Raw genomic sequence first — 15342 nt, forward strand, 5'->3', positions numbered from 1 at the left:
TTGGTTGTTTTTTTTTTAATTTTTCCTTTTTGGAATGTGAGCAAATTTATTGCAACTTCTGATCTTCCAAACAACAATTTTAACCTATAGCCTTGGGAAGATAGCAATATCATCGTCTAGGAAAGACCCCACACCATCAAGGCCTACCGTATACAGGCCTTAATTTGTAGCGCCTTTAACAACCAATTGTAAAACATGCACACAATACACCAATTCCATTGAATCATTGATTATACCAAACACTATGTTTTTCCCCTAAGAATTTACGCCTCATATTTTCTACTTCATGTACAACGTAGTATACGAGGTTGAGATGAAAAAGTAGTCACATTGTCTGCCTCGTATTCTTGTAGTCTGAATACGTCATGGAATTCATTTGAGGGATTTTTTAAAAAAAATGTAGAGTACACCTCATTTTCATTTAATTCAGAAAAAATAAATTGAAATAAGAAAATTCATAAAAAATAAGTTCTAATAAAAGTTATCCAATTCAATTAATAATGTATTACGCATGATACTAAAAACCTTGTACTGCTTTCTCAAACCCTTGTTATACTTTTTTGTTCTTTTTTTTCCTCTTATGTGAGAGAGGTGTTTTTATTGTACTAGAACTTTATACAAGACAACTTGTAAGAGATTGTTCTGTTCATCATCTCATTTTTATGTAAATCAAGTTAATAAAGTTCTGATAAGATAAACTCATGATAAATAAATTCTCATAAGGGTTATCCAAATTCAAATAACAATTAATTATGTGTTATATTCAATTAATTTTCACTAATATGAACTTATCTTATCTATCTAAACTTATAATTTATTTTTGGGTAACTCTTGTCGAAATTTATTTGGAAAAATTAACGTAAATAGACCAACCTTTGGCGGTTCTCCCAAAATGGACAAATCTATAAATCTGCCCATATTGGACAGAAGTTTGCCATTTTTCGCCCAAAATGGACCAAGCAGGTCACCTACCTGTTATAACAGGTAAAAGTCCACATGTCATTAAATCATTGGTCAAGTTTTTTTTTTTTTTTTTAATTTTTAAATTTTGATAATTCTTACAAAAAAAAAAGAAATAAAAAAAAAAATCAAAACCACCCTACTGCCACAACAAAGAACAACCACAACATCACCACCAAACGCCAGCAACACCTCCAAGCACAGCACCACCCCTACATTGCCGGCGGCTGGCAGCCGGTGCCCAACCCATTCCCCTGACTCCGGTGACCCCCCTCCCTTTTCGCCACCCTCCATGACACCACTCAACGCCCCATTATGATTTTGGTTGTTCGAATTGGTGGCTGCCGGTGGGCGGGGTTCTGTAGCGCGAGGGGTTGCGAGTTGGTGGCGCTGGTACTGGGCAGCAGAGGGCAGGGGCGGACCCAATTAAGTGACATGGGGGGACAGCTGTCCCCCCAATTTAAAAAAAAAATAAAAAAAAAAAAGCAAAACAAATCGCACAGCGCTGCTCCATTTCAATCTTCACTCCAATTCGCCATTACCACTACTCCACTAGTCCACTGCGTCGCTGCTCCACCATTTGATGTGGATCAAGAGGGAAATTCTTTTGAAGAGCCAATCATATTGGTTTTAAGGCCAATAGGGTTTGAGCTTGGAGTAAAGAATCAAGAATGGTTAACATGCGCAGCCATTGAAGAAGAAGTCAAGGTCCAGTTGGGTTCCGACGACGGCAGCGGCGGCGACGCGCCGATCTGGGTGCCACGCGCCGGCTCCCTAGCTCCGGCCTGAGTCCAGCTACACGGCGGTGGGGCGCGTGTCGATGATGGCGGCGCGTGAGGTGGTGTTTCGGCGACAGTACGAAAAGAAAGATTTTCCTAACTTAGTTTTTTCTAGAGTTTTTGCTTGCAAGTTTTTACCTTTCACTTGAAAGGGTTTTTCTTGGTTTAAGCAATTAGGAATCTTCTTAATTTCTGTTAATTTAGTTTAAAATAATTTCTAAGTCAATTAGGAATTGTTTTAAGAAGTTTTAGGTTAATTAGAACTAGTCTTATTACTAGTTTCCTAGTTCCATTAGAATTGGTTCTCCTATTCTATCTAGGATACTTGGGGATCAAGGCTAGGGTTTTTTCCTAGTTCGAATAGACTTAGGAATAGTTAGTTTTAGTCTATAAATAATGTAATTTTCGTGATTTTTCAGAACATTCGAAAATCATTAAAATTCAAGTTAATTGTTTGTTTTGCTTAATTGCTTACAAATTCTTTTGCTAGTTTTCAATTCAAGGAGTTGTTTTGATAATTAGAACGTTCAATTCTTAGTTCTAGGAGTAGTCTAAGTTTTGTTCATCAAAGTACTTAGTTCCAGGAGTGGTCTAGGTAATTTGAGAGGCGTTGAATTCGTTCCAGGAGTGGTCGTTTTCAAAGTCATATCCGGTTCGTTATTCTTAAGTTGTTCGATTTTCTTAGGAAATTCGAAGGGCTTGTGTTACTTGTGTGATTTTAGATTCTTTATTAAGTTAAGGGGTTTAAATCCACATCAAATTGGTATCAGAGCTTGTGTGATACCACAACAAATTGGTATCAGATTTCAGGGGTTTTGATCGTTCAACAATTCGTTCATCAAATCGCACTTGTTCTCGGATAACCAGTTTTTCTGTCAACTTCAGAAGGCTCGTTCTCCTTCGTTACAAGGTCTTTTCAGGTGATTCTTTTTTTGATTTTGGGTGAAATTTTGTCTAATTTCTGCCTGTGAAATTTCGGAATTTTTCGAGTTCGTTTGCTATTAAACTGGACTGTTTTCCGAAACTGTGTCAGTTTTGGTCCGATTTAATACTTACTGCTCGTTGTGTGCGATTTTGTTCCAAGTTGTGTTGCGATTTTTGTGGGATATACCTGTGTGGATAAGGGTTCTTTTCAGTCTGTTTTTGTCTTATAATTATGGAGGAAGGGATCCGAAAATCTATGGATGAATTTGCAAAGTTACTTCAAGGTCATAAAAAGAAGAAAAAACATGAAGATGATAACGTAGATTTTGGCTTTGGTAACAAACATATGCTTATGGAGCGACTGAATTTACATGAAGAAATTATTTTTCAAGGTCAACAAGATAGTTTGTTTCATACTCGATGCAAAGTTGTTGATAGAACTTGTAGGGTGATCATTGATAGTGGTTCGTGTACCAATGTAGCGTCTACAGAGATGGTTACTAAACTCCAACTTCCTACAAGAGATCATGAAAAACCATATAAGTTGGGTTGGCTAGATAATTCTATGGGTTTTCATGTAGAACAACAAGCTTTGGTGAATTTCTCCATTGGCAATTACAAGGAAGAATTATGGTGCGATGTGATTCCTATGAGTGCTTGTCACGTTCTTTTAGGAAGACCATGGCAATTTGATCGACATGTTAAACATGATGGTGTGGCCAACACATATTCGGTCAAGGTGGGAAACAAGAGGTTCAAACTTATTCCTTTAACTATTATTCCATGCCGCGTTAAAGTTAAAGAGATGGAGGAAGATTGTCAAAAGGATAAGGAAGAGGAACATGTAGGTGCTAAAGAGCTCGAAGAAAAGGTGAATGAAACAATTGATGTTCCAATTGTGTGTGACGTTGTTCAAGATCAGATTATTCATAATGATCTACCAATGGTGGTGTCGGAAAAGGTTTTTGATACTATTGAGGAGCCACTCGTGAATCAAGATAATAATTTAATGGTTTCTTTAGAAGTGGTGGATTCATTAGGCATGCATAAAGAGAAGAAATTGTTAGTCATACATGAGAAAAATATCATGAAGCCTAAAGTGTTCTTATGGTCAACTTCGAAGACCAAGGACCAAATTGAGAATTGGTTGTTTCTAAAATATTGCCTTGCTCGTGGTGATGTTGTTACATTGCTTAAAATTGCTAGCGTTGAGGTAATAGTTCTTTTGGCTTGTATTCGTCGAATTTGGATGGTTTCATGGAATTGTTCTCCTTACATGGATGATGCGAATTTGAGGACAAATTCTTTTGAAGAGGGGGAGAATGATGTGGATCAAGAGGGAAATTCTTTTGAAGAGCCAATCATATTGGTTTTAAGGCCAATAGGGTTTGAGCTTGGAGTAAAGAATCAAGAATGGTTAACATGCGCAGCCATTGAAGAAGAAGTCAAGGTCCAGTTGGGTTCCGACGACGGCAGCGGCGGCGACGCGCCGATCTGGGTGCCACGCGCCGGCTCCCTAGCTCCGGCCTGAGTCCAGCTACACGGCGGTGGGGCGCGTGTCGATGATGGCGGCGCGTGAGGTGGTGTTTCGGCGACAGTACGAAAAGAAAGATTTTCCTAACTTAGTTTTTTCTAGAGTTTTTGCTTGCAAGTTTTTACCTTTCACTTGAAAGGGTTTTTCTTGGTTTAAGCAATTAGGAATCTTCTTAATTTCTGTTAATTTAGTTTAAAATAATTTCTAAGTCAATTAGGAATTGTTTTAAGAAGTTTTAGGTTAATTAGAACTAGTCTTATTACTAGTTTCCTAGTTCCATTAGAATTGGTTCTCCTATTCTATCTAGGATACTTGGGGATCAAGGCTAGGGTTTTTTCCTAGTTCGAATAGACTTAGGAATAGTTAGTTTTAGTCTATAAATAATGTAATTTTCGTGATTTTTCAGAACATTCGAAAATCATTAAAATTCAAGTTAATTGTTTGTTTTGCTTAATTGCTTACAAATTCTTTTGCTAGTTTTCAATTCAAGGAGTTGTTTTGATAATTAGAACGTTCAATTCTTAGTTCTAGGAGTAGTCTAAGTTTTGTTCATCAAAGTACTTAGTTCCAGGAGTGGTCTAGGTAATTTGAGAGGCGTTGAATTCGTTCCAGGAGTGGTCGTTTTCAAAGTCATATCCGGTTCGTTATTCTTAAGTTGTTCGATTTTCTTAGGAAATTCGAAGGGCTTGTGTTACTTGTGTGATTTTAGATTCTTTATTAAGTTAAGGGGTTTAAATCCACATCAAATTGGTATCAGAGCTTGTGTGATACCACAACAAATTGGTATCAGATTTCAGGGGTTTTGATCGTTCAACAATTCGTTCATCAAATCGCACTTGTTCTCGGATAACCAGTTTTTCTGTCAACTTCAGAAGGCTCGTTCTCCTTCGTTACAAGGTCTTTTCAGGTGATTCCTTTTTTGATTTTGGGTGAAATTTTGTCTAATTTCTGCCTGTGAAATTTCGGAATTTTTCGAGTTCGTTTGCTATTAAACTGGACTGTTTTCCGAAACTGTGTCAGTTTTGGTCCGATTTAATACTTACTGCTCGTTGTGTGCGATTTTGTTCCAAGTTGTGTTGCGATTTTTGTGGGATATACCTGTGTGGATAAGGGTTCTTTTCAGTCTGTTTTTGTCTTATAATTATGGAGGAAGGGATCCGAAAATCTATGGATGAATTTGCAAAGTTACTTCAAGGTCATAAAAAGAAGAAAAAACATGAAGATGATAACGTAGATTTTGGCTTTGGTAACAAACATATGCTTATGGAGCGACTGAATTTACATGAAGAAATTATTTTTCAAGGTCAACAAGATAGTTTGTTTCATACTCGATGCAAAGTTGTTGATAGAACTTGTAGGGTGATCATTGATAGTGGTTCGTGTACCAATGTAGCGTCTACAGAGATGGTTACTAAACTCCAACTTCCTACAAGAGATCATGAAAAACCATATAAGTTGGGTTGGCTAGATAATTCTATGGGTTTTCATGTAGAACAACAAGCTTTGGTGAATTTCTCCATTGGCAATTACAAGGAAGAATTATGGTGCGATGTGATTCCTATGAGTGCTTGTCACGTTCTTTTAGGAAGACCATGGCAATTTGATCGACATGTTAAACATGATGGTGTGGCCAACACATATTCGGTCAAGGTGGGAAACAAGAGGTTCAAACTTATTCCTTTAACTATTATTCCATGCCGCGTTAAAGTTAAAGAGATGGAGGAAGATTGTCAAAAGGATAAGGAAGAGGAACATGTAGGTGCTAAAGAGCTCGAAGAAAAGGTGAATGAAACAATTGATGTTCCAATTGTGTGTGACGTTGTTCAAGATCAGATTATTCATAATGATCTACCAATGGTGGTGTCGGAAAAGGTTTTTGATACTATTGAGGAGCCACTCGTGAATCAAGATAATAATTTAATGGTTTCTTTAGAAGTGGTGGATTCATTAGGCATGCATAAAGAGAAGAAATTGTTAGTCATACATGAGAAAAATATCATGAAGCCTAAAGTGTTCTTATGGTCAACTTCGAAGACCAAGGACCAAATTGAGAATTGGTTGTTTCTAAAATATTGCCTTGCTCGTGGTGATGTTGTTACATTGCTTAAAATTGCTAGCGTTGAGGTAATAGTTCTTTTGGCTTGTATTCGTCGAATTTGGATGGTTTCATGGAATTGTTCTCCTTACATGGATGATGCGAATTTGAGGAAAAATTCTTTTGAAGAGGGGGAGAATGATGTGGATCAAGAGGGAAATTCTTTTGAAGAGCCAATCATATTGGTTTTAAGGCCAATAGGGTTTGAGCTTGGAGTAAAGAATCAAGAATGGTTAACATGCGCAGCCATTGAAGAAGAAGTCAAGGTCCAGTTGGGTTCCGACGACGGCAGCGGCGGCGACGCGCCGATCTGGGTGCCACGCGCCGGCTCCCTAGCTCCGGCCTGAGTCCAGCTACACGGCGGTGGGGCGCGTGTCGATGATGGCGGCGCGTGAGGTGGTGTTTCGGCGACAGTACGAAAAGAAAGATTTTCCTAACTTAGTTTTTTCTAGAGTTTTTGCTTGCAAGTTTTTACCTTTCACTTGAAAGGGTTTTTCTTGGTTTAAGCAATTAGGAATCTTCTTAATTTCTGTTAATTTAGTTTAAAATAATTTCTAAGTCAATTAGGAATTGTTTTAAGAAGTTTTAGGTTAATTAGAACTAGTCTTATTACTAGTTTCCTAGTTCCATTAGAATTGGTTCTCCTATTCTATCTAGGATACTTGGGGATCAAGGCTAGGGTTTTTTCCTAGTTCGAATAGACTTAGGAATAGTTAGTTTTAGTCTATAAATAATGTAATTTTCGTGATTTTTCAGAACATTCGAAAATCATTAAAATTCAAGTTAATTGTTTGTTTTGCTTAATTGCTTACAAATTCTTTTGCTAGTTTTCAATTCAAGGAGTTGTTTTGATAATTAGAACGTTCAATTCTTAGTTCTAGGAGTAGTCTAAGTTTTGTTCATCAAAGTACTTAGTTCCAGGAGTGGTCTAGGTAATTTGAGAGGCGTTGAATTCGTTCCAGGAGTGGTCGTTTTCAAAGTCATATCCGGTTCGTTATTCTTAAGTTGTTCGATTTTCTTAGGAAATTCGAAGGGCTTGTGTTACTTGTGTGATTTTAGATTCTTTATTAAGTTAAGGGGTTTAAATCCACATCAAATTGGTATCAGAGCTTGTGTGATACCACAACAAATTGGTATCAGATTTCAGGGGTTTTGATCGTTCAACAATTCGTTCATCAAATCGCACTTGTTCTCGGATAACCAGTTTTTCTGTCAACTTCAGAAGGCTCGTTCTCCTTCGTTACAAGGTCTTTTCAGGTGATTCCTTTTTTGATTTTGGGTGAAATTTTGTCTAATTTCTGCCTGTGAAATTTCGGAATTTTTCGAGTTCGTTTGCTATTAAACTGGACTGTTTTCCGAAACTGTGTCAGTTTTGGTCCGATTTAATACTTACTGCTCGTTGTGTGCGATTTTGTTCCAAGTTGTGTTGCGATTTTTGTGGGATATACCTGTGTGGATAAGGGTTCTTTTCAGTCTGTTTTTGTCTTATAATTATGGAGGAAGGGATCCGAAAATCTATGGATGAATTTGCAAAGTTACTTCAAGGTCATAAAAAGAAGAAAAAACATGAAGATGATAACGTAGATTTTGGCTTTGGTAACAAACATATGCTTATGGAGCGACTGAATTTACATGAAGAAATTATTTTTCAAGGTCAACAAGATAGTTTGTTTCATACTCGATGCAAAGTTGTTGATAGAACTTGTAGGGTGATCATTGATAGTGGTTCGTGTACCAATGTAGCGTCTACAGAGATGGTTACTAAACTCCAACTTCCTACAAGAGATCATGAAAAACCATATAAGTTGGGTTGGCTAGATAATTCTATGGGTTTTCATGTAGAACAACAAGCTTTGGTGAATTTCTCCATTGGCAATTACAAGGAAGAATTATGGTGCGATGTGATTCCTATGAGTGCTTGTCACGTTCTTTTAGGAAGACCATGGCAATTTGATCGACATGTTAAACATGATGGTGTGGCCAACACATATTCGGTCAAGGTGGGAAACAAGAGGTTCAAACTTATTCCTTTAACTATTATTCCATGCCGCGTTAAAGTTAAAGAGATGGAGGAAGATTGTCAAAAGGATAAGGAAGAGGAACATGTAGGTGCTAAAGAGCTCGAAGAAAAGGTGAATGAAACAATTGATGTTCCAATTGTGTGTGACGTTGTTCAAGATCAGATTATTCATAATGATCTACCAATGGTGGTGTCGGAAAAGGTTTTTGATACTATTGAGGAGCCACTCGTGAATCAAGATAATAATTTAATGGTTTCTTTAGAAGTGGTGGATTCATTAGGCATGCATAAAGAGAAGAAATTGTTAGTCATACATGAGAAAAATATCATGAAGCCTAAAGTGTTCTTATGGTCAACTTCGAAGACCAAGGACCAAATTGAGAATTGGTTGTTTCTAAAATATTGCCTTGCTCGTGGTGATGTTGTTACATTGCTTAAAATTGCTAGCGTTGAGGTAATAGTTCTTTTGGCTTGTATTCGTCGAATTTGGATGGTTTCATGGAATTGTTCTCCTTACATGGATGATGCGAATTTGAGGAAAAATTCTTTTGAAGAGGGGGAGAATGATGTGGATCAAGAGGGAAATTCTTTTGAAGAGCCAATCATATTGGTTTTAAGGCCAATAGGGTTTGAGCTTGGAGTAAAGAATCAAGAATGGTTAACATGCGCAGCCATTGAAGAAGAAGTCAAGGTCCAGTTGGGTTCCGACGACGGCAGCGGCGGCGACGCGCCGATCTGGGTGCCACGCGCCGGCTCCCTAGCTCCGGCCTGAGTCCAGCTACACGGCGGTGGGGCGCGTGTCGATGATGGCGGCGCGTGAGGTGGTGTTTCGGCGACAGTACGAAAAGAAAGATTTTCCTAACTTAGTTTTTTCTAGAGTTTTTGCTTGCAAGTTTTTACCTTTCACTTGAAAGGGTTTTTCTTGGTTTAAGCAATTAGGAATCTTCTTAATTTCTGTTAATTTAGTTTAAAATAATTTCTAAGTCAATTAGGAATTGTTTTAAGAAGTTTTAGGTTAATTAGAACTAGTCTTATTACTAGTTTCCTAGTTCCATTAGAATTGGTTCTCCTATTCTATCTAGGATACTTGGGGATCAAGGCTAGGGTTTTTTCCTAGTTCGAATAGACTTAGGAATAGTTAGTTTTAGTCTATAAATAATGTAATTTTCGTGATTTTTCAGAACATTCGAAAATCATTAAAATTCAAGTTAATTGTTTGTTTTGCTTAATTGCTTACAAATTCTTTTGCTAGTTTTCAATTCAAGGAGTTGTTTTGATAATTAGAACGTTCAATTCTTAGTTCTAGGAGTAGTCTAAGTTTTGTTCATCAAAGTACTTAGTTCCAGGAGTGGTCTAGGTAATTTGAGAGGCGTTGAATTCGTTCCAGGAGTGGTCGTTTTCAAAGTCATATCCGGTTCGTTATTCTTAAGTTGTTCGATTTTCTTAGGAAATTCGAAGGGCTTGTGTTACTTGTGTGATTTTAGATTCTTTATTAAGTTAAGGGGTTTAAATCCACATCAAATTGGTATCAGAGCTTGTGTGATACCACAACAAATTGGTATCAGATTTCAGGGGTTTTGATCGTTCAACAATTCGTTCATCAAATCGCACTTGTTCTCGGATAACCAGTTTTTCTGTCAACTTCAGAAGGCTCGTTCTCCTTCGTTACAAGGTCTTTTCAGGTGATTCCTTTTTTGATTTTGGGTGAAATTTTGTCTAATTTCTGCCTGTGAAATTTCGGAATTTTTCGAGTTCGTTTGCTATTAAACTGGACTGTTTTCCGAAACTGTGTCAGTTTTGGTCCGATTTAATACTTACTGCTCGTTGTGTGCGATTTTGTTCCAAGTTGTGTTGCGATTTTTGTGGGATATACCTGTGTGGATAAGGGTTCTTTTCAGTCTGTTTTTGTCTTATAATTATGGAGGAAGGGATCCGAAAATCTATGGATGAATTTGCAAAGTTACTTCAAGGTCATAAAAAGAAGAAAAAACATGAAGATGATAACGTAGATTTTGGCTTTGGTAACAAACATATGCTTATGGAGCGACTGAATTTACATGAAGAAATTATTTTTCAAGGTCAACAAGATAGTTTGTTTCATACTCGATGCAAAGTTGTTGATAGAACTTGTAGGGTGATCATTGATAGTGGTTCGTGTACCAATGTAGCGTCTACAGAGATGGTTACTAAACTCCAACTTCCTACAAGAGATCATGAAAAACCATATAAGTTGGGTTGGCTAGATAATTCTATGGGTTTTCATGTAGAACAACAAGCTTTGGTGAATTTCTCCATTGGCAATTACAAGGAAGAATTATGGTGCGATGTGATTCCTATGAGTGCTTGTCACGTTCTTTTAGGAAGACCATGGCAATTTGATCGACATGTTAAACATGATGGTGTGGCCAACACATATTCGGTCAAGGTGGGAAACAAGAGGTTCAAACTTATTCCTTTAACTATTATTCCATGCCGCGTTAAAGTTAAAGAGATGGAGGAAGATTGTCAAAAGGATAAGGAAGAGGAACATGTAGGTGCTAAAGAGCTCGAAGAAAAGGTGAATGAAACAATTGATGTTCCAATTGTGTGTGACGTTGTTCAAGATCAGATTATTCATAATGATCTACCAATGGTGGTGTCGGAAAAGGTTTTTGATACTATTGAGGAGCCACTCGTGAATCAAGATAATAATTTAATGGTTTCTTTAGAAGTGGTGGATTCATTAGGCATGCATAAAGAGAAGAAATTGTTAGTCATACATGAGAAAAATATCATGAAGCCTAAAGTGTTCTTATGGTCAACTTCGAAGACCAAGGACCAAATTGAGAATTGGTTGTTTCTAAAATATTGCCTTGCTCGTGGTGATGTTGTTACATTGCTTAAAATTGCTAGCGTTGAGGTAATAGTTCTTTTGGCTTGTATTCGTCGAATTTGGATGGTTTCATGGAATTGTTCTCCTTACATGGATGATGCGAATTTGAGGAAAAATTCTTTTGAAGAGGGGGAGAATGATGTGGATCAAGAGGGAAATTCTTTTGAAGAGCCAATCATATTGGTTTTAAGGCCAATAGGGTTTGAGCTTGGAGTAAAGAATCAAGAATGGTTAACATGCGCAGCCATTGAAGAAGAAGTCAAGGTCCAGTTGGGTTCCGACGACGGCAGCGGCGGCGACGCGCCGATCTGGGTGCCACGCGCCGGCTCCCTAGCTCCGGCCTGAGTCCAGCTACACGGCGGTGGGGCGCGTGTCGATGATGGCGGCGCGTGAGGTGGTGTTTCGGCGACAGTACGAAAAGAAAGATTTTCCTAACTTAGTTTTTTCTAGAGTTTTTGCTTGCAAGTTTTTACCTTTCACTTGAAAGGGTTTTTCTTGGTTTAAGCAATTAGGAATCTTCTTAATTTCTGTTAATTTAGTTTAAAATAATTTCTAAGTCAATTAGGAATTGTTTTAAGAAGTTTTAGGTTAATTAGAACTAGTCTTATTACTAGTTTCCTAGTTCCATTAGAATTGGTTCTCCTATTCTATCTAGGATACTTGGGGATCAAGGCTAGGGTTTTTTCCTAGTTCGAATAGACTTAGGAATAGTTAGTTTTAGTCTATAAATAATGTAATTTTCGTGATTTTTCAGAACATTCGAAAATCATTAAAATTCAAGTTAATTGTTTGTTTTGCTTAATTGCTTACAAATTCTTTTGCTAGTTTTCAATTCAAGGAGTTGTTTTGATAATTAGAACGTTCAATTCTTAGTTCTAGGAGTAGTCTAAGTTTTGTTCATCAAAGTACTTAGTTCCAGGAGTGGTCTAGGTAATTTGAGAGGCGTTGAATTCGTTCCAGGAGTGGTCGTTTTCAAAGTCATATCCGGTTCGTTATTCTTAAGTTGTTCGATTTTCTTAGGAAATTCGAAAGGCTTGTGTTACTTGTGTGATTTTAGATTCTTTATTAAGTTAAGGGGTTTAAATCCACATCAAATTGGTATCAGAGCTTGTGTGATACCACAACAAATTGGTATCAGATTTCAGGGGTTTTGATCGTTCAACAATTCGTTCATCAAATCGCACTTGTTCTCGGATAACCAGTTTTTCTGTCAACTTCAGAAGGCTCGTTCTCCTTCGTTACAAGGTCTTTTCAGGTGATTCCTTTTTTGATTTTGGGTGAAATTTTGTCTAATTTCTGCCTGTGAAATTTCGGAATTTTTCGAGTTCGTTTGCTATTAAACTGGACTGTTTTCCGAAACTGTGTCAGTTTTGGTCCGATTTAATACTTACTGCTCGTTGTGTGCGATTTTGTTCCAAGTTGTGTTGCGATTTTTGTGGGATATACCTGTGTGGATAAGGGTTCTTTTCAGTCTGTTTTTGTCTTATAATTATGGAGGAAGGGATCCGAAAATCTATGGATGAATTTGCAAAGTTACTTCAAGGTCATAAAAAGAAGAAAAAACATGAAGATGATAACGTAGATTTTGGCTTTGGTAACAAACATATGCTTATGGAGCGACTGAATTTACATGAAGAAATTATTTTTCAAGGTCAACAAGATAGTTTGTTTCATACTCGATGCAAAGTTGTTGATAGAACTTGTAGGGTGATCATTGATAGTGGTTCGTGTACCAATGTAGCGTCTACAGAGATGGTTACTAAACTCCAACTTCCTACAAGAGATCATGAAAAACCATATAAGTTGGGTTGGCTAGATAATTCTATGGGTTTTCATGTAGAACAACAAGCTTTGGTGAATTTCTCCATTGGCAATTACAAGGAAGAATTATGGTGCGATGTGATTCCTATGAGTGCTTGTCACGTTCTTTTAGGAAGACCATGGCAATTTGATCGACATGTTAAACATGATGGTGTGGCCAACACATATTCGGTCAAGGTGGGAAACAAGAGGTTCAAACTTATTCCTTTAACTATTATTCCATGCCGCGTTAAAGTTAAAGAGATGGAGGAAGATTGTCAAAAGGATAAGGAAGAGGAACATGTAGGTGCTAAAGAGCTCGAAGAAAAGGTGAATGAAACAATTGATGTTCCAATTGTGTGTGACGTTGTTCAAGATCAGATTATTCATAATGATCTACCAATGGTGGTGTCGGAAAAGGTTTTTGATACTATTGAGGAGCCACTCGTGAATCAAGATAATAATTTAATGGTTTCTTTAGAAGTGGTGGATTCATTAGGCATGCATAAAGAGAAGAAATTGTTAGTCATACATGAGAAAAATATCATGAAGCCTAAAGTGTTCTTATGGTCAACTTCGAAGACCAAGGACCAAATTGAGAATTGGTTGTTTCTAAAATATTGCCTTGCTCGTGGTGATGTTGTTACATTGCTTAAAATTGCTAGCGTTGAGGTAATAGTTCTTTTGGCTTGTATTCGTCGAATTTGGATGGTTTCATGGAATTGTTCTCCTTACATGGATGATGCGAATTTGAGGAAAAATTCTTTTGAAGAGGGGGAGAATGATGTGGATCAAGAGGGAAATTCTTTTGAAGAGCCAATCATATTGGTTTTAAGGCCAATAGGGTTTGAGCTTGGAGTAAAGAATCAAGAATGGTTAACATGCGCAGCCATTGAAGAAGAAGTCAAGGTCCAGTTGGGTTCCGACGACGGCAGCGGCGGCGACGCGCCGATCTGGGTGCCACGCGCCGGCTCCCTAGCTCCGGCCTGAGTCCAGCTACACGGCGGTGGGGCGCGTGTCGATGATGGCGGCGCGTGAGGTGGTGTTTCGGCGACAGTACGAAAAGAAAGATTTTCCTAACTTAGTTTTTTCTAGAGTTTTTGCTTGCAAGTTTTTACCTTTCACTTGAAAGGGTTTTTCTTGGTTTAAGCAATTAGGAATCTTCTTAATTTCTGTTAATTTAGTTTAAAATAATTTCTAAGTCAATTAGGAATTGTTTTAAGAAGTTTTAGGTTAATTAGAACTAGTCTTATTACTAGTTTCCTAGTTCCATTAGAATTGGTTCTCCTATTCTATCTAGGATACTTGGGGATCAAGGCTAGGGTTTTTTCCTAGTTCGAATAGACTTAGGAATAGTTAGTTTTAGTCTATAAATAATGTAATTTTCGTGATTTTTCAGAACATTCGAAAATCATTAAAATTCAAGTTAATTGTTTGTTTTGCTTAATTGCTTACAAATTCTTTTGCTAGTTTTCAATTCAAGGAGTTGTTTTGATAATTAGAACGTTCAATTCTTAGTTCTAGGAGTAGTCTAAGTTTTGTTCATCAAAGTACTTAGTTCCAGGAGTGGTCTAGGTAATTTGAGAGGCGTTGAATTCGTTCCAGGAGTGGTCGTTTTCAAAGTCATATCCGGTTCGTTATTCTTAAGTTGTTCGATTTTCTTAGGAAATTCGAAGGGCTTGTGTTACTTGTGTGATTTTAGATTCTTTATTAAGTTAAGGGGTTTAAATCCACATCACCATTCCACCAACCGGCGACCGTCGAGGCTTCGTGCGTGCGTGGTGCATCGCTGCTCCTGTGCGGCTGTGCTCCATCTTCAGTCTTCGCTGCAGGCGCGTGCGTGAGTGCGTCAGGCGTCACTGGCTCGCTGCTCCACCGACCACCGCCTGTCCGCCTTGGCCCCTGGGTTCCTCACCACTCGCTGAGTCGCTGCTAAACTTATGGTATGTCTTGCTAAGTTGCTAACCCTAATTCGAATTTCGAAATTCCCAATTTGTTAATTTGAAATCCCCAATTCACCAATTGTTAACCCTAATTTCCAGATTTTTGTTGAATTATTTTAATTTTAATTGCAATATTTGTTGAATTTTAATTTTAATTGCAATTTTAATGTTAGGTTTTATAGTATGCATTTATGCAATGATGTGAATTGTGGAAATTCCGAAATTGAATAATTGATATATATTTTTAATGTAATTAGGAAATGTCAAATGATTCACCTAATTCAAACAAATCCAAGGCTACTAGAAAACAACCCGATCTTCGACAATTCTTGTCTAAAAGAAAGAAACTCCATGAAAATGAGTCCAATAACTCCCCTTCATTAAGCCCCCTCAAAGTCAAGAAGATGATATGGAA

The sequence above is a fragment of the Chenopodium quinoa genome, unplaced genomic scaffold, assembly GCF_001683475.1.
Source record: "Chenopodium quinoa cultivar QQ74 unplaced genomic scaffold, ASM168347v1, whole genome shotgun sequence".
In the NCBI taxonomy this organism is placed as follows: domain Eukaryota; kingdom Viridiplantae; phylum Streptophyta; class Magnoliopsida; order Caryophyllales; family Amaranthaceae; genus Chenopodium; species Chenopodium quinoa.